Source organism: Camarhynchus parvulus, chromosome 5, assembly GCF_901933205.1.
Source record: "Camarhynchus parvulus chromosome 5, STF_HiC, whole genome shotgun sequence".
In the NCBI taxonomy this organism is placed as follows: Eukaryota; Metazoa; Chordata; class Aves; order Passeriformes; family Thraupidae; genus Camarhynchus; species Camarhynchus parvulus.
Genome location: NC_044575.1, coordinates 47,328,363 through 47,346,448, shown reverse-complemented (window position 1 = coordinate 47,346,448; position 18,086 = coordinate 47,328,363). Strand labels below are relative to the sequence as shown.

The following is an 18,086-nucleotide window of genomic DNA, read 5'->3' as shown; positions in this document are numbered from 1 at the left end:
TAATCCTACTGTAAACATACATGATGTGTACTTGTTCCCTGTAACAAATTGTGTCTGGGACTTGGAACAGTCTAGCCCTGCAATCTCTGGCAAAACATTTACCATTTTTTCACAAGTTCCACTCAAACCTCCTTCTATAAATTATCAACACCTGAAGGCAAAAAAGTTCATAAACTAGGGAAAAAGTATCCTGGATGATTTTCTGCCCTGAAACACTGACGTGAACATAGACAGCACGGAAAATATTCTGTGTCACAAAATAAACCTCCCAGAGTAGGGTTAGAGATGTGGGTTCCAAATACTAAACCCATGGGCATTTATGCATGTGGACCAAAGAAAAATATTGATTTGCCTTTGAGATGGACCATCTACTGCTGGCTGTGTAAAACCTTACAACCCATCCATGTAGAGATAACAACTTTCCACACAGCAAACCTGCTTTGGCATTTTCATTGTTTGATGTCTTTCCTGTTTAAGCTTTAACCCAGGCCCCTGGGTATTCAGCCCAATGATCTACCACAACAGAAATTCCAACTTGCAAAAGGGTAAACAGGCATTTAAGATGGTACATGTCAGGCATTTTCAGAAATGCTCAAAATCACCCTGGATATATTTTTAACTTTAAAGTCACTATGTAATCCCACACTGACATTTTCCTCTCTGATATTTTTAGATCTGGAGCTTTTTAGGTGAAAACAGAGGTTGCGTAAGGGCTGGCAAAGGGGGATTCTTGGCTCACTTTAAACTGCACTGTAGATTTCTTTGCAAGTGCCAAGATTACCTCTAACCTCTCACACTCTACAGTTCTCAGAAGTCATAATCCTTGCTGCAATTTCTGCAGGTAACAATACATCAGAGGAATAGTCAAAAGCCACACGCTGGTGTGTCCCAGACATACACACTGTCCCAAGTCTTTGGATCATTAAAGCAAACAGCACAAGTTAGACAGAAAAGGTGGCTAAAGACATGAAAGGGAGATCTAAGAACACTGCAGCCTTTTGCTGAGGTGCCAAACACATGGGTGGTGCCAGGCAGAAAGATGTGAAGGGAGCAATGTTGGGGCAGTGCTGTTTTCCCCTTGGCATGCTTTTTGGAGTTGCAGTGTCCTTGGACCTCTGGGCTTTGTGGCTTTTTCAAGCCTAACCCTAAGTGGAGCAGTAAAAGGAGATTTCTGCTGAGGTGCCCAGCACATGGGTAGTGCTGAGCAGAAAGGAGTGGAGAGAGCAATCTTCGGGCAGTGGGGTGTTCCTTTTTTTGCAGTGAAATGGACCAAACCTTGCCAAATCAATACTCATTGAAATCACAAGATTTCCTTTCCTTGCATGAAAAGAAGAATTTCATTTCATGCATGGAAATAAAATCTCAAAGTCAGAGAACAAAGTGGAACAAACTGACTGGGGTTTCCACAATTAGGCACCCGGGTAATCCAAATACCAATGTATTTGCATGTCCTATTCTAACAAAAAACATTAAGCACATAGAAAATACTGATTATTGAACTTAAGCCATAGCTTCAGCATGAGATGGGTTCATCCTACTGTCCTGGTTGCCAGGTTCATGCCATCTCCATGCCCTACCCTTAAGTGAGGAAATACTTCACCTCTCCTTGCAATCATTGCATCTCCTCCCAAAAGGAGACTCACGTACATGAGGAGGGATGGAGCTTCCCCGTGGCTGAGGCAGAAGGGAGCGTGGGGATCAGGGAGGAGAGTTGTCCCAGCCAGAAACCAGCCCATCATGATTGCAACCCCCTTTGGCTTTATGTGGGCTGATCAAACAAGGGACAATCTGGTCCACCATGGCACCGAAGGAAGTTCTTTTCAGAGTGACACTTTGGGCACTTATTAATGAAGTGAACACAGGGGTATTCAACCCAAACTGTCTCCAGTTTGAGCTTACTTTTAATTAGGCTACAAAGACTTCAGTACCACAGTGGTTATGACTGCTAATGTTTTGTTCCCCAATCAGTTTTAACAAAGTGAAACAAAGTTCCCTGAAAAAGAAATTTAAAAAATTTTTAAAGATTGGGAAAATGCTTTGAAGAATTCCTTAAGGAAGGCTCAAAAAAGACTCAGACACTGTAAAAAAAATCCTGCATCAGAGAACAAACTGCAAGGTGAATAATAACTATACTGTGTTCAGAAATTAAAGGTTGCATATCACTCTAGGGCTGTATTTGGAAGTTCAGGCAGAAAGCAAGTGCTGACAGCAAGGAGCTATAACTCGGATGAGATGGTTTCAAATGGGCCATCTGGCCAGCAAAGAAACAGAAGTGGCAATTGGAAAACCTGAAAACACCTCATTACAGCACATCACAGCTGAGACTATGACTGTTTCCAGCTCTCCTTTAGAAAGCTTGCTCAGACACAGAACACAGGCAACAGCTTCCCTTGGCAGTTTGGGGAAAGAGAAGGAGGGAGGGAAAAGGGAAGGAATGAAGGGTTTCTGCTATGGAGTCACATAACAAACCATAATGGACTATACTTAATCACACAACATCTACAGGAACCTAGAGAAGTGATATCATACTGTTCCCAAATACCAAATCTTAAAGAAGATGGAGATAAACTCCTTTTTGTTCAGCACTAAGAACCAGTTTGTAGCACCTGCAGGAGGATGTTTCTAACACCTTTTATTCCCCATGTTTGATGAATACATCACATCTCTGCTCCCACCCTCACTGTAGTATAACTAAGCATTTTGAAAAAGGTGGATCAGCATGCATTTTAATAATTGCCACTCCTATGTCTTCTCACCTTGGGAATGAGAAAAGTGGGAAATCTGTTTCTGCTGGGCTGTAGGGCAGACTGTAGCTCAGCCCTCCAGCAGGCTCTTCTCTGCCACAGCAGGCAGCCTGATGGAGAGGACATCAGCACTCACAGTCTTCTTTGGAAGCCACAATATGGACCTTGCTGTTAATCAGTAGCAGTGAAGACTGGAATTACCCAGACATGGCCCTGTTTCTGGTTTCCTGCAAGTAGATGATTTAGCTTTTACTTTGTGGATTGACTTTAGCCAGTGGGAAAAGTGTATCCTAAACGTCTTTGAGCAGTCTTGTGATGAAATTCCCAGTTGTTCTTTTTTGTAAAGTTTGCTTTGTCTCCACTGTTCTTTCTTTACATGATTTAATCTCCTTGAATGCTCTTCATAATTTATTTTTAAATTCCAGGCATTTTTATGCTTCCATCAATTTTTATTATATGTAGGATTTACACTTTTTTCTGTCCAATTCAGATGCATAATACATTACTTTGGTTGAAAACTTCTGCAAGTTCTCCAAGACTGCACAATGTTTAAAATAAAATTATTTCCCACACTAGTCAGACCAGCAAATTTAATGCCTCAAGCACTTTAATAACATGGTTTTAAATAGACTGCTGAAATATTAATCTTAGTGTTCATTTTTCTTTCATTCTGCCTTTATTGTTTGACTTTTCTTCTTCCTGTCTATGTTTCAATATCCTCTGGACATCATCACATCCACAGGATGATTCAGATGTTGGGAGAGCTGTATGTTTCAAGCCACACTGTGTTCCAAAGGAACACATTCCTTATTCTTCACACGGAACCGGTTTTCTTTGAAACATCTCACCTGTCTTTCAAACATTGCTTCTTCAAGTTTAAAGATCTATTTGTATTAAACTTTGTAATACTGTAGATACCTTAGGTGACCAAACTGTAGAATTACCTTTTTTCTTTGGACTTATTATTATGCTAGCTGTTCTGCAAAGTCACCAAAAAAAAGTTAAAAAGTCCCCTAGCAATCCCCTAGGTGCAGGAAAGGCATCAGACTGAAGTGATGTTGTGAAATTGGATAGCAAGAACAAGCAGCAATTTTGAACGAGTAGCATTAGAAATCAAGAAAGATGGTATTGAAAGAAAGACTCAGTTCAGGCAATCTTCTGGAAAAGTTTTATATTCTATCTCAAGATGGACTAGCATTTAGACTGAGCTTCAATTGGTATTTACTTTCAATATGCAATTATTCAATGCATAGATTTTTTTAATGTTAATAGCATAAAGCATTTTTGTAGCTAGGATTTTGTGTCATCTACCTGATTTAGTCAAAGGGTTATGAACTGCCCATGAATGTCTTGCGGCTAGAAATGGGAAGTCTTCAAATCACCCAAGGACATAGGTTTGGAAACAAAGCCACAACTGCAGAAATGGGAGGAAACATTTTCAATAATTAATATCCAAGTAAAGACACTTTGGCAAGAGGAATGGCAGCTGCCTCCAGCAGCAGGACCACAGCTCTGGTGAGCAGCAAAGCCCTCCTGTGCCTGCTCTTAGCCAGAATATCTTAGTCTTGGTGAGACACATGAAAATATTTCCTTCTTTCCTTGGGATTTTATGCCCTACTCAGGAGGGAAAACAGAGATTAATGTAGTAGAATATCATTTTTTACTTAGTTACTCCACACTGCAGTCAGATGCCTGGGAACAGAAAACAAAGATATTCATCCAGAGCCAAAAGTATCTTCTAAATTGAGCCACCCAACCTCAGGCATGGCCAGACCAAGCAGGAACAGAGACGGACTCAGCCAGAGACATTTTCTTTTACTTTTTCTTAGAGAAAAAGGAATAATGTGACTGCACTGGATTTTTTTGTCCAAAGGGATTCACATTCATATTCTCCTCAAAGCAATTTTATTACCTCTGCATACAAGTTTCATAATAACCAACAGAGGAGAAAGGAAAGGCACCAGACACATTCCAGGTACAAAATAGTCACAACTGGATAACATAAGGGCTCTTTATGTCATTTCATAGATTCCGCTAATAGGTAGAAGGAAAAAAAAAGTAAAAAACTCTTAAAAAAAAAAGTTTAAAAATTTGAGGTAGAAGGGTACACTTAAAATTTCCAGCCACGAGCAGTCCAGTTCAGTTTTACTTTCAGCCTGCAACTATCCAAGACCTAATCTCATTTATATGGTAATAACTTGTCTCCTGTCGGCTGCAGGAGCAGCGAGCGCAGCTCCGTGAGGGGTGAGGGCCCCCGCTCCGTGAGGGGCTCGGGGCCCCGCTCCGTGAAGGGCTCGGGGCCCCGCTCCGTGAAGGGCTCGGGGCCCCGCTCCGTGAGGGGTGAGGGCCCCCGCTCCGTGAAGGGCTCGGGGCCCCGCTCCGTGAGGGGTGAGGGCCCCCGCTCCGTGAGGGGCTCGGGGCCCCGCTCCGTGAGGGGTGAGGGCCCCCGCTCCGTGAGGGGCTCGGGGCCCCGCTCCGTGAAGGGCTCGGGGCCCCGCTCCGTGAGGGGTGAGGGGCCCCGCCGCGCTCGCAGCGCCGCCCGAATCGGCAACGAGCGCGGCCTCCGGGCTCTCGGCACCCTGCAATCGCAACGAGCGCGGCCTCCGGGCTCTCGGCACCCTGCAATCGCAACGAGCGCGGCCTCCGGGCTCTCACTGCCCGCACCCGGCAACGAGCGCAGCCTCCAGGCTCTCGGCACCCTGCAAAGGAGGGGAATTCTCCTCTCTATGCACCCAACGCAGCTCTCTTCTGGCTGCTGCCCACGCTCCGCGTGAAAACGTTCCCATAGATAATTGCCCAAGGAAGAGGAGACTTGCTGCGCGGTACTGCTCAATAAGGAGCAGCAAAACTAATAGCAAGGTTCAGAAATTATTCCTGGATGATTATTACAACCATAAAGCTGCGTTTTCTTTAAAATTCTAATTAAATCTAGACAAAGTGAGAAAAATAAATCAAAACAGATCTGGACATTAATGAGAGGTAAAGGCTTTGGTCTTTTGCAATTTCAGCGGTAATTACTAAGGGATGTCTTATCCCCTCTCCACAGCAGAGGAGGAGCACAGAGACCTCTAGATTCCAACTAACCCTATTGTTCTTGATAAAATAATTTAATATTAGACATGTAGCAAACTAGCAAGCATCAAGACAGAACAAGGAGCTGGAATAAAAGTAGTGCATATAGATAATAAACCCCACCATCATTCTCACTGACCCTTCAGCTACTCTAACAAGGTCTTTCTCAAAGAAATTTTCTATAGTTTTGCCAATAACCCATCATTCATTTTGGGGCACAACAGAACATTTCCTTTCAGCAAGTAATTTCTCATCACAAACTAGACAGTGAGGTGTGGTGATTGTACGCGCAAGAACTCTGATCACATCACAGTGGATTGTGTTTTACTGCAATCATCAAGTACGGACTTCCAGCCCACTCAGGACAGAAAAGGTTTGGTTTAAGGTGAGGGCTTTCATCAGAGTGTATCTTTAATAAAAACCAGGCAGCATATGGTTTGCTGGCATTGCTTTCTAAAAGGGGGCTGTGCCTCTCACTAGAAGAAAGTGTATTTTGAAGGCAATTTGGGGACAAGAAAACAACTTATGTTATTTGTGAGAAAAGAATTCAGAAGACAAGACCAGGCTTTGGCTTGTACCCCTGTAATATTATTACATATTATGCTGGGGTTTTTTTGTCTTCTAGATGAGACAGGTGGATTTGAAAAGGATCTCTGCCCACTCTCTCATCCTCTGCAGGTTATAGGAAGGCAAAGCCTGCTTAGATCACACTGCTGATGGAGCACTGGGAGTTGTTGTTTTAGAAACACTGACTTAAAATACTTTGCATTCAGAACAGTGAGTTTTATGTGGGATATACTTACTCTATTTAAAGGCAACAAGCAGTTTGTACTGAAATGCAATTATATACTTGGGATTGCCAATGTAAAACAAGGGATTTAACATCAATGTGTTTGAGGACTCTTATCCTTTTATACAGAGAATATTTCACACAAATGCCTTAATCCCTTCCACATCATGGTGAGCCCTGAGCCCCACAGTCTGGAGTCTTTGAGATGACACTTAAGAGTTTCTGACCACCAGGAAGGGTAAACTTTGCACCACTTAATCTCTAAAAGGGTCCCTTTAGCCAGAGGTGCTTCAAATGTGTGGTAAGAATGTAAAATTAAGGTAAGCAATTCAGAAAGGCTCTGAAAGGGATCTAGTTTTCCTAGAAGAGAAGCTCTGCCCACTATCACAGCAATAACAAAACACATTTATTCCACCCCAGCAAAATTGTAATGCCCCTGATCTCAGTCATATCATGCACCACTGACAGTGCTGGATCATGGACTGCTGTACTGGGACACAGGGAACTGAATGGCAGAGGCATAGGCAGAGGGGTTGGAGATACTTCTGTGAAGTATTGGTATTAAGATGCAAACCATAAAAAGAGAAGTCAGATCTGGACAATCAGAAGCAGCCTTGAGAGAAATATGTGATCAGCAGTCTACATAAATTGTTCTGCCTTAGCTGATACAAGCAGAGCTGAGTTTATAGGCACAGGTCAGGAGATTCGGCTGTTAACCCTAAACACAGAGGATTCAGTCTTCTCCCAGCTCAGGAGCCAGAGAAAGGGTATGTCATCTTGTAAAAAGCAAAAATATAACATACAGAGGCATAAAACCTCTTATCAGTTGAGAACAACAGCATCAGTAATGAATTTTCACTATTAATAAATCCTGCCTCCAGAGCTTCTCCAGAAAGCTTAATAAATATTTCATTGTGTTCCATTCTGAGAAGTAATCCAAAACAAGACTCTGAATATCTTGAGGAAATGGGAAGGAACTGTTTGAAGTGTAAGATTCTGAAATGCTAATAGCTATGAGGAAGCATTAGCACTGTTTATCTCTGATTGCACCAGGAGCAGAATATCTACAAGAGTGATTTAATGAGCAAGACATCCAGTGCAGTGCTATTATATGCTTCTTAAGCATAGTAGGATAATATTCCAAAGCCACTGCAACCATGACACTGCAGCCTTAAACAGAAGGAGAATTAGAATTTCCTCCCCCTTCAGTGGAATTCAATGGAATTCCCCCTGCCCTCCATCATCCAACATGGATAAATTCAAGCCTAAAATACCACACACCATGTCCACATGAAGTAATCTTATATCACAGATAACATCCTGCTTCTGATACCTCCAGCACAAAACAAAAAGCCACGCACTCAGGGCAGAACAAAAAACCGAGACAAGCATCTGGAAAGTTTAAAAACAGTTAGGGTAAACCTCATTTGAAGTTGTAATGAACAACCTAGTCTCTAAAGGCTTTAAATGAATATCCTCAAGCACACTAGTAAACATTTTAAATATGTATTCACAGTCCTGTTGGATTCTAATGCTCCTCTGATGAATAAAGCTGATTCTCCTTCTCAGTAAATAATTCAGTAGCAAAGAATTGCTTGGCCTGGAACAGAGATGAACAATGGGCCAAGACTTAGGATAGTTGCTCTTTTCTGAGACATTTTGGCCTCAATTTTGACTTTGTGGGTAGAGGTTTCTGCAAAAGAGGCAGTCACACAAATAAAGTTTGTGTTTGTATTCACAACTGCAGTTTAGTATCCATTTTTTCTAACCTTTATTCTTTATACTGTTAGTGGAAGAAGAAAGAGTTGATGGCATCAAAAGAGAACCAAGAAACATATTTTATATAAGCTCCTGCCACAAAGGAGTTATTTTCATATTCAAGGACAAAGTGCCGTTTTGTTCTACCTGGGGTCAGGTACACTCATCTTGTGGTGCAGTATTGCTGGTATTAGATACCTGGGAGTGCAAGGTACCCAGGAACTTTATCTAGAGTAGGATCCAGAAAGCAAAATACTGTCTTTGTTTCCAAGTGGGGTTTTATGTTTAGTTAATGTCAGCACAAAGATGCAGCTAAGTACTGAAGAGCAATCTGATTAGGAATAAGGGTAACAGTAATAAAGCACTCCTAAAAAATAGGCAGCTCCAGTTTCCTCCCTACTAAAAGTAAGTATTTTTAAAAAAGGATACTTTAAAGCAGACTAAAACCTTTCCCAGGTTAGTTCCATTAACTGAATGGGTCAGAATATGGTTCCTAAAACACCACCAGGCCTGATCTAAACCCCACGGGAACCTTTTGGATCAGAACAAAAGGGACAAACAAAATTTATTCATTTTTGATATTAAAAAAACGCAGGAATTTGAGCCACATGTATTCTTAATATTGCTTTTGTGAGATAGTTATATAGATCAAGGAAAGACTACAGTGAGTCTGAAACAGTCACAAGGCAGAAACCTTTTGGTATATACCTGAACCTTTCTTTCCAAGTAGCAAAATTCCAACCCAACAAGCTTCTCTGAAAAATGGAGATATTCACAGGCATTGGCAGACTATTAGCTCAAGATCCTTCGAAGTCCTAAAGCCAGCCTGGGAGACCCACTGCTTAGATTTTAAAAAACACAGAAAGAGGAGAGTTATAACAGAAATGACACGTACAGAGGCATGTTAAAAGACTAAAACTTCTAGCAGCCAGTTTGGAGTTCTGCTTTAAATCTTCCTAATAAAATAAAGCTTTGTGTACCTCTGAAGTTAGGAGGAAGTCAAAATACTAGGTATACCAGAGCTTCACCTCATTAATCTCACTTTTTTTCAAGTTTAAGGTGTGTTTGGATCCAGCTTGTTTCTAGACAACTTCAGGAAAAGCCTTATTTCTATAGAGTATTTTCCACAAATAACAAAAAAACCCCAAAAATTCTTTCTGTATTATTTCACAAAGACTCCTCATAAGTCAGAAAACTAAACATAAACAAAATTACATATGTATAACTGACCTTTTCTTTTTGAACTTTATCCGTGGAAGTTAGCTTAGCTGCATGAGCAAATCTTCATGGGTGACTCCCTTCTGACTGTGATCTTGGCACTAGAAACAAGGAGTGACACAACAAAATGCTTCAATCTGGAGACATAAATGCTAGCATCCTAAAGTCTAAGCCAGATCAGTTCACAAGCTGTAAGTGCAAAATAAACTTTAGGAAAAAAAGTAAATCAGAGCAGCAATCACTAGGCAGTGTCTTTTAGTGAAGCAGTTTTGCACAAAGACTGAGTGCAGTTGCTCACAGACGTTGCATTTTGTATATCCTCAGTTAAATCCCAGGAGTATCGGCCATCTGTGAAGCCCCCATCTGACAACTTCTGTCCCTAACATTTCCCCTTTATCCCAGCCCCACATCACACCAGCAGCAAGGTGGGTCATGCCTGTCTCATGAGGACTGCAGTTTGCTCCAGACCAGAACTATCAATTCTGCTCTGCTAACTGCATTGAGGTACATCTCCTCGGGTTTCCCCTGCACAGAGCAGACTCACAGAGCCAAGGGCACCCAGCAGAGCTGGGGCTGCAGGAGAGCAGCTCTTCACACCAGCCGCACCTTCATCCTGGCTCCTCCCTGGCAGCAGCCTCCTGCTTTCATGGGTTGGCCCTGTCACTGCCAGGATGCCATGAAGGACTGCTCCCACCAGCCCTAGGGTGGGCCAGTTTTGCCTCTACTGAGTGTGTTCCTGCAGGCAGCAGCTACAGGGGAGCAGAACATGGACAGGGGGACAAGGACAGAGGGGAGAGCAATGCAAAAATGGTGTCTCATGCTCCAACCACAAAATGCTTTCAAGTGTTTTCTTGGTTAACACTCTTATTAAATAATAGCTGTATAGCAATTCACACACACTTTTGGTTTGGTTTTGGTTGAGTTTTTTTTTCCATATTGTTTGATTTTGTATTTTAATTGGGCTGTGCCCCAAGAGATGATGGCTGTTAAGCTGGACCTACCTTGTGTGTTGGGATAAGTGAACAGGCTCAGAAAGATTCCTCTTTTTTTTTTTTTTTTAAATTTCTTACTGGAACTTCTTTCACAAAACAAAGAGAAATCCCATCTGGATACTGCACACAAGAGCTCACATCAAAAAGAGAGGCATGGAGGGGCTTATGGAGGTGATCAGATGAGCATTTTCTCATGACAGAAGGCTGGAAATCTTGTCTTGCACAGTAAAACACAGACTGAAAGAGGAGACAATTGCAGACTGTAAAGCATCCAAGAACTAACTACCATGAGAGGAAAAGAACTGTTTAATTTAATAGAGATGTTTAGTTAAAGATATTGTATGAAAACTTACAACAATCACATCCATACTGTAAACTAGAAGAATTCCAGCTATTAGGAGTGTGAAGCTGGGGAACTCTCTTCCCAAAAGTCATATTTTACAAAAAGGAAAATGAAAGCTAAAAAATGAAGGCCCCAAATTCATAAGGTTTGTGTCAGAGAAGGGAATCAGACACTGTAGACTTGAATGCCAGGCCAGGTTCCCTAAAACAAAATCATTTTTCTTATCAGTGAGGGTCAAATGTGTTGAAAAGATGGTTTGCTGGGCCAAATTTTGCAATCCAATGTAGGAGAAGTTTGTAAAGAAAACTAATGTGGGAAAACAGATTAGATTTTTCTAATATTAATAAACTGTTAATAAGTAATAAAGAAATTATTAGCGGTAAATCAGTACCACTGATTAGTCTTTGGAGTGATTAAAAAAATATTTTCCTCTGAAAAAATATTTACATTTCTGACACAGAGCATTACCTTAGGATGCTACAGAATTAATCAGAAAGGTTTTGGGCAGTCTTTTCCTTCTTTTGCATGACAAAGAAAACAATTTATTGATAACTCAGCGTATGTGTTCTCCTGGGTTGTTTTTTTTTTTTTTAATTTAATTTTTGAAATTATCAATACAGTCATGCCCTCAGGGAATACCATCCATGATTGTAAATTTCAGTTACAAACAAAAAGGCTTAGATGCTTCTCTTTCTTCTGAGCTCCTTTTGATTTGGGATTATCACCTGAGTGTAATTTTTTTCCCTCACATAGTGCTTGTCAATCTGTAGACCTGCATTTTTCTTTCTCAGTGCCAGAAGAGATCAATGAGAAGTTCTATTCTAGGATTCCCAAGGGTGTTTCACTTATCAGTTTCATTACCAGGCCTATTTTATGTCAAGCCCTATACACTACTTGCTTCATCAGATTTCTCTAAACTCTAATTCCAATACCAAAATCCCACATTTTCCAGATAATCCTCAGATGTTCACTTTATGCAAACAGGGAGATGTATTTGCTGTTGAGGAGTAAAAGTGGTGTTTGTTTGGCTCCTCAGGTCCCCATTGCCTCACCCCAGCCTGGGAGCAGGGACTGTGTTCCTGCTACAAACATGTTGTCACCATCTCCAGCCGGGACACGGTGACACGGGGTCACGCACTCTCCTCGCTGCTCCCTCCTGCTCACAAGGATGTGCACTGCTTGTCTTGGGAACTTGGATTCCCAAACAGTATTAAAAATGCAGTCCCAGCCTTCTTTTCCCCTTGGCCTTACATGAGGCAGAATCTCTCAGATTTTGGGCAGCCCTACTTTGTAAAATGTTTAGTTTCTGATCACACTCGAGTTAGAAAGTCACCTTTGGTGAGAGCAAGCGACTCAGTGCTCTCATCTTGAACTCCTACAACTGGAACCAGAGTGCACTCAATTTATCCAGTCAACAAACTGGACAATAGTTGAAAGAGAGGCAGGAGGACATGCAAGAATCTTTTACAGGAAAGGTTGGGCACAATCATACTGCTTACATTCCTGCTTCTCTATAGGCATTTCTGTTCTCTGGAAATTTCTTTCAGTAACATTTCCTTCCTTCCATAGGAGCCTGGTCTGAATTATGCCATCTTACCAGTTTTTCTCTGTTGTTTCAAAAAATAAAATGTTTTATTTTCCTTTTTTTCTGTAAAGGTGAAAGACCAGTTTCTCACATGCAGTTAGTGGGATTGGAATGGAATTTCCCCAACACAATGCAGTCTTAAACAAAGATACGCAGGGATGCAGAGGTGAAGGTTATTCCTTTCTTAAGAGTTGGTATGTTCTCCTGTCTCCCTGGGGAGAGACAGCTTCCCTCTCTCTCTACTTGTCTATCAAAGTGCTGCCAACAGTAGCAGCACCCAATGTCTAGCATCATCCCCTGTGAGCTCCAATGAGTTAATAACCACAGCAGCTTTGCAGAGAAAAGCAGCTGAGAAGAAATACACCAGCAAAATTTAAGGGTTTATTTATTGGTGTGAGCCATGGAAAAATTCCTATATTTCACAGCACCTCCCTACATCACTGTAAACATACACAGTTTACATACATTTCTGCCTAAATATCTTTGGAGAGCTGCGGCAGAAAATTTTAAGCATGTCTTGCAGTAAGTTCTTAGGTGATTTGGGGCATTTCCTGATACAGCAATGCTGAACTTGGACTTTCCAAATCAACATGTGGCACTGTCAGGCATCTTTGCATGCTGCACTTCTTGATCCCAGCATAGGACAGAAGCTACTGGGGACTGCTGGGGGCCTCTCATGCAGAAGCTGAAGCATCTTCTAGAGAAACAGACTGCCCTGGGAGGTACAGGACTTTTGTGTGTGTGTGTGATGGCAGGAGGGACAGCAGGAGTTCCTGCCAAGGCACCAAGGTGAGGAGAGCCCCACAGCCTCTGCCAGCCCCTGGTCCCACAAGGTGAAGGCACCACGGTGCTGTTCTCAGAGGTGCCCTGTGCAGGTGTGGAGGCAAACTTCACTTCTCTGCCTGCAAAACCTGGTGTGATGCTGGTGCAGGGCCAGAGCTCCACTGCTCAGGTGAACTGAGAATTAAATGCTGTGCTGGGAGCTGCCACTGGGCACGCTGAGCTGTCACTCTTCAAAGGGCTTGGTTGTGTAAGCGGACCAAGGGAATCACTAAACCACAGACAATGAAAACAATTTTAAATGAGAGACTAAATGAAAGGAAAAAAGTTGTCAAAATGTCAAGGTTAATGTTTTCATAAAACTAACCTGGGAATGGCTAGACAGTAGAAGTGTAAACCTTAATTAAAACTTTTAAAGTGTGAATACAAAACTAGCTTCGGTCTAGACAGTCAATAAATCTATCCTCCTTAATGAAATACTGGTCCTTTTGGTATTTCTGGTCAATTTTTGTCCTCATGTTTGCAACTATGTGTAACATTAATACTCAGATCCCTGTCTATCAAAACCAGAGGAGCCATGAATAGCAGGACCACAGCCTTCTGCTTGGCTCCAGCTCCACGTCCTCCTGCACCCCTGGCTGGGCCAGCGCTTCTGGCTGTAGCTCTGGGATGGGCAGCAGTGTCTGAACACACACAGCAAGCTGGGCAGTGATACATCTCTGCCCCCACCCCTTTGCTAGACCACAGTGGTCTCTGCAGAGGATGTCAGAGGCATCCTCTGTCTGCACAGCACCTGGGATCTTGAGGCAGTCTGCAGGAAAAGCATTTCTATGTCTTACAGCCTGGCACTGCTATTTGGATAGCCAGAGATGGCAGAAATGGAGTCTGCAGTGCCTCTGAGAAAGCCTGACCCCAACAGTACCTCCAGTAGATTTTTAAGAGACCATTCTGAAGAACTCTGGGATCTTGTTTTCTTGCATTTTGTTGTTAGTGGGCACCATCATCCAAAGCTATAGTTCTTTATAAATTATTGTTCAATGTTCTTGAAATAAAATTACACATTTTAATTGATTTTCAGAAATGAAAGAGAAATGGTAAAACTTCATATGATATCAAGTTGTTTGGTTATTACTCGCTTAGTGCATACCATATTTTATATACTATGGCTCCCTGTGAATTTTATAAAGAATGTGTGTGCTAAGACACACAGAGCAGTTATTCTTTCTTTCCTCTTTCCTTTTAATTGTTGTTCATACTTGTGTGCACAAGCAGAATTTGGTTAAATTATCAAGATTTTAGTGGAATCACCACGCTGTGCTTAGACACTCAAACTTTTCTTAGCCCATTTTCCTTCATCTTTGTCAAGTTTATCATTGCTTTCCTTAAACAAAAATTCCTATTTTGTGACCAAAGGGTGCTCTTTTTTTTAAAACACACCTTATAAAGACACAGTTTGCAGTCTGTGCTGCCAGTACACTGCAGATTTCCCCTGGGCAGGAACTGGCCTTGCACAATGATAAAAACCAACAGTCAGGAAAAAGGTGCAGGGACAATCAGCATGCTGATAACAAAGACTGAAATAAGCAGCTCTGCCATCTGCTCCACCTTATAGTCTTAAACTTGGACCAAAATTTGCCTTAATTTGTCTGACTCTACCCCAGCATGAACTCCATAACTGGAATCCTAGTAAGTTCATCAATATCATCACAGCACATGAATAACAGAATGGTAAACAAGTATTATGGCTCTGTAACAAAATAAGGATATTGGAATCTTACATCAAAGCAATTTTGTTAGGGGGCCATAATATTAATTCAGCATTCTGTTATTCATAGTGCTAAAACAAGGCTGTTTCACATGTTCCAATCAACAGGGAGCAAACACAAGCAGTACTTCAGCAGGCCATGAGTAAATATGGTTGTGGATATTTAGTGAGAAAAAGTATAACAAGGAAGATTACAGTTTTCTTCAGGAAGGTCACTAATCAAACAGATTAGATCAGAAGCTCCTCTTTTCTTTACAGAAAAGACAATCTGAAGTTTAATTTCTTTTTCATAAGACAAAATAAGAAAGTTATTGTAGCATATAAAGCCATGAGCATATTGCAAATATTCCAACAGAAGAAAAGCATAAGATGAGAGTCAGATACTCCAGATGAATGTCAAAATGTTTTGACTTATGTATAGATTGTAAATTGCTAAAGCTACCCCAATTAGAACAATGTAAGAACTTACTTTCTTTCCAAAGAGATTTCAATGCAAGCCTTTTTTTTCTTTTTTTCTCCAGTACATAAAATAATGGATTTAATGTGAGTAAACCCTTTCTGCCTTTGCTCATTTACTAGTGAGGAATCTCAGACATGAAACAATGTGTGACAGAACAGTAGAGAAAAATAATAATCTAACTCTACAGGAGATATGTTCTGGCATAGTAAATCAGCACTGAATGCTCCCAGGGCTGCTGCCTGCATTCATGGTTTTCTTTTATTTTACAGTGTTTTGTTAAATTGAAACCTGATGATGCTTTGAAATGAAAACCTTTTCTCAAAAAACTTTTTTTTTTTTCTTCTGGTGTTATAGAGTTGTTTTGTTATTGTTGTTGGGTTTTTAGGGGGTTTTTTGTTTTTTGTTGGTTTTAGGTTGGTTGGTTGGTCTTGGGGTTTGGTTGTTTTGTGGTGCCTTTTTTTTGCTTTTTTTGGATTTTTGGGGGGTTTGGGGGTTTTGGGGTTTTTTTTTTTTTTTTTGAGTTGTTTTTGTTGTTTTTTGTTTTAAATAAAGATAACTATATGCTTTTCCTAGCTCTGAAAGCAAATCTTTACTGTATAATCTGCTTGGATCTGCAGAGCTGAAAATTTCACCTCTACCATTGTGACAGATTTCTGAAGATAGAGGTCTAGAAATTCAGAGATGTCTGTGAAGGTGATGTACTCCAATCCAAGCACACTGGTACAGGGAGGAGCAGTCTCAGAACTACAGAAATATCAGTAGTTCCTAGAAATTTTGGTCAAAAGGAAACAAGATGGAGAGCCTGTACTCCAGTGAGGCACAAGCAGCCCAGTGTAAGTGAATGAACAGTTTTGGGCAGAGGACAACCTGGAGGGTTACAGTCACTGGTTTTTCAGTTGCCTTTGGCATGGGGTCATAGCTCATCCTAGGGAGGAGATCCAAGCACTGATAGGGAAGACCACTACCCCAGGCCTTGGAAGCCCAGGAGATGCTCAGTGCCTGCCAATGCTACTGCAGTGGATGCTCCATCACCCTGTGCAGCAGGACAGATTCCAGGGCCCTGCCCTCTGGCCCCGAGGATCAGTTTAACTATGGGCTGGAGCCACTAAAAGCCACAGCAGCTTCCTCAGGAGCTGCTGCTGTAGCAACACCAGAAAGCAGTGCTTTGGACCCAGCCTGCCATGAGCTCAGCTCCCTTGCCAGGAGCGTGAGCAGCGAGCAGTGAAAGACCACTGGCACCTGGGAGACTGGAAGCTCTTCACTCCCCATCACTGACATCCCCTGCCCCACAGGACCTGGGCACAGACGTGTCATCAGCTCAGCTTTTGGGCATCACACACACACACAAAGCCATCTCCGGACCTTCCCTGGGGTGGGGGCAGGAGCAAGCCAGCAAGTGAGAGAAAGCACTGGGGGAAGGGAGGGAAGGCTCACAAGAGATGCCCCAGCCCATCTGTGCCTCCTGGCATAACTGAGGCAATCAGGGCTGTTCCACCACTTTCAGCTTCCTGCCGTCCAAAAACTTCCTGTGCAGAGACCCAGCCTGGATACATGGTCACTTGTTGGACAGAGTTTTGCATTTGGTTTTACTAACAATCGCTTGGCTTGGGAGAATTTATACTTGGGTATTAGAGAGACATAAACAGCCATAAAAATTCGAGCTCTGCTTGTACAAATGATCCACTGATGTGTGTTAAATGCACTCTATTGCTGCACTGAAGTCAATTTGCAATTGATCATATTGCATTTCTGGTGTCAGCAGATATGAAAACATGTCATTTACCGATGCTTAATGAACCTCTATGCTGACAAGACATAAATAACAATAAGCAGCTCTCCAGTTAAGGAGGTTAACCAGCAAAGTACTCAGTGAAAACATTTAAGAGGTAATCATCTGGCAATTGCTGTATACTTGGAGCAGCTGCCCTCAAGGATGACTAAACCTATGCAAAGGACCATTACAAGAAAAAAGGAGGGGAAAAAAAAGAGGCAATTAACTCCACGTTAGAAGCTGAAAAATTCTGTCTGAATGAAGGAAAAAAAAAAAAGTAATTGCCTTTCTGGATTGCATTTGTAGTCTTTTCCACAAGTAGCTGAGGTAATCTGCTTAGTGGGGCTCTTTGACCAAGCTCTTTGACCACTTTTTTCCTTCGGAAAGGAAAAGGCAAAAGAGCAAGTTGCTCCAGTGTTGTTCCTCTTAATTCTTCCAGGTAATGTTCCTCCTTTCTTCTCTCCTTTTTGAACCTTCTTGTTTCTTCCACGGGTATTTTAATCTTTTTTTTCCTTTTTTTAAATTGGGACAAAGTTTTCAGTTTTCTATAAAGTCGAAGGAACACAATAAAAAGGAACATTACCAGTGCTTAGAAGCATTTTACGAAAGTAAAACACAGCAGATTAAACTTTGCTTTATACTTAATGGAGCAATTTAACAGTAGCTACATTCACCACTGGACTGAACAGAAATTTCAAGTTCAATTCAGATTTTAAGTACATGTAAATTGTGTTTATATTTCATCCATGAAGCTCAGAGCAGCGAGAGTTTTCTGAGCAACCAAAGGAGTCCAGAAGAGCTTAACCTC

At 41.7% G+C, this 18,086-nt stretch overlaps 1 long non-coding RNA gene across 1 annotated transcript in view; it reads right to left on the bottom strand.

Moving 5' to 3' along the window:
- Nucleotides 1-18,086, bottom strand: part of LOC115904335 — a 159,854-nt gene that overhangs the window by 126,393 nt on the left and 15,375 nt on the right. Inside the window, exon 2 of the long non-coding RNA XR_004060777.1 lies at nt 9,595-9,683. This is a non-coding gene — a long non-coding RNA (uncharacterized LOC115904335). The remainder of the gene's footprint in view (nt 1-9,594; nt 9,684-18,086) is intronic.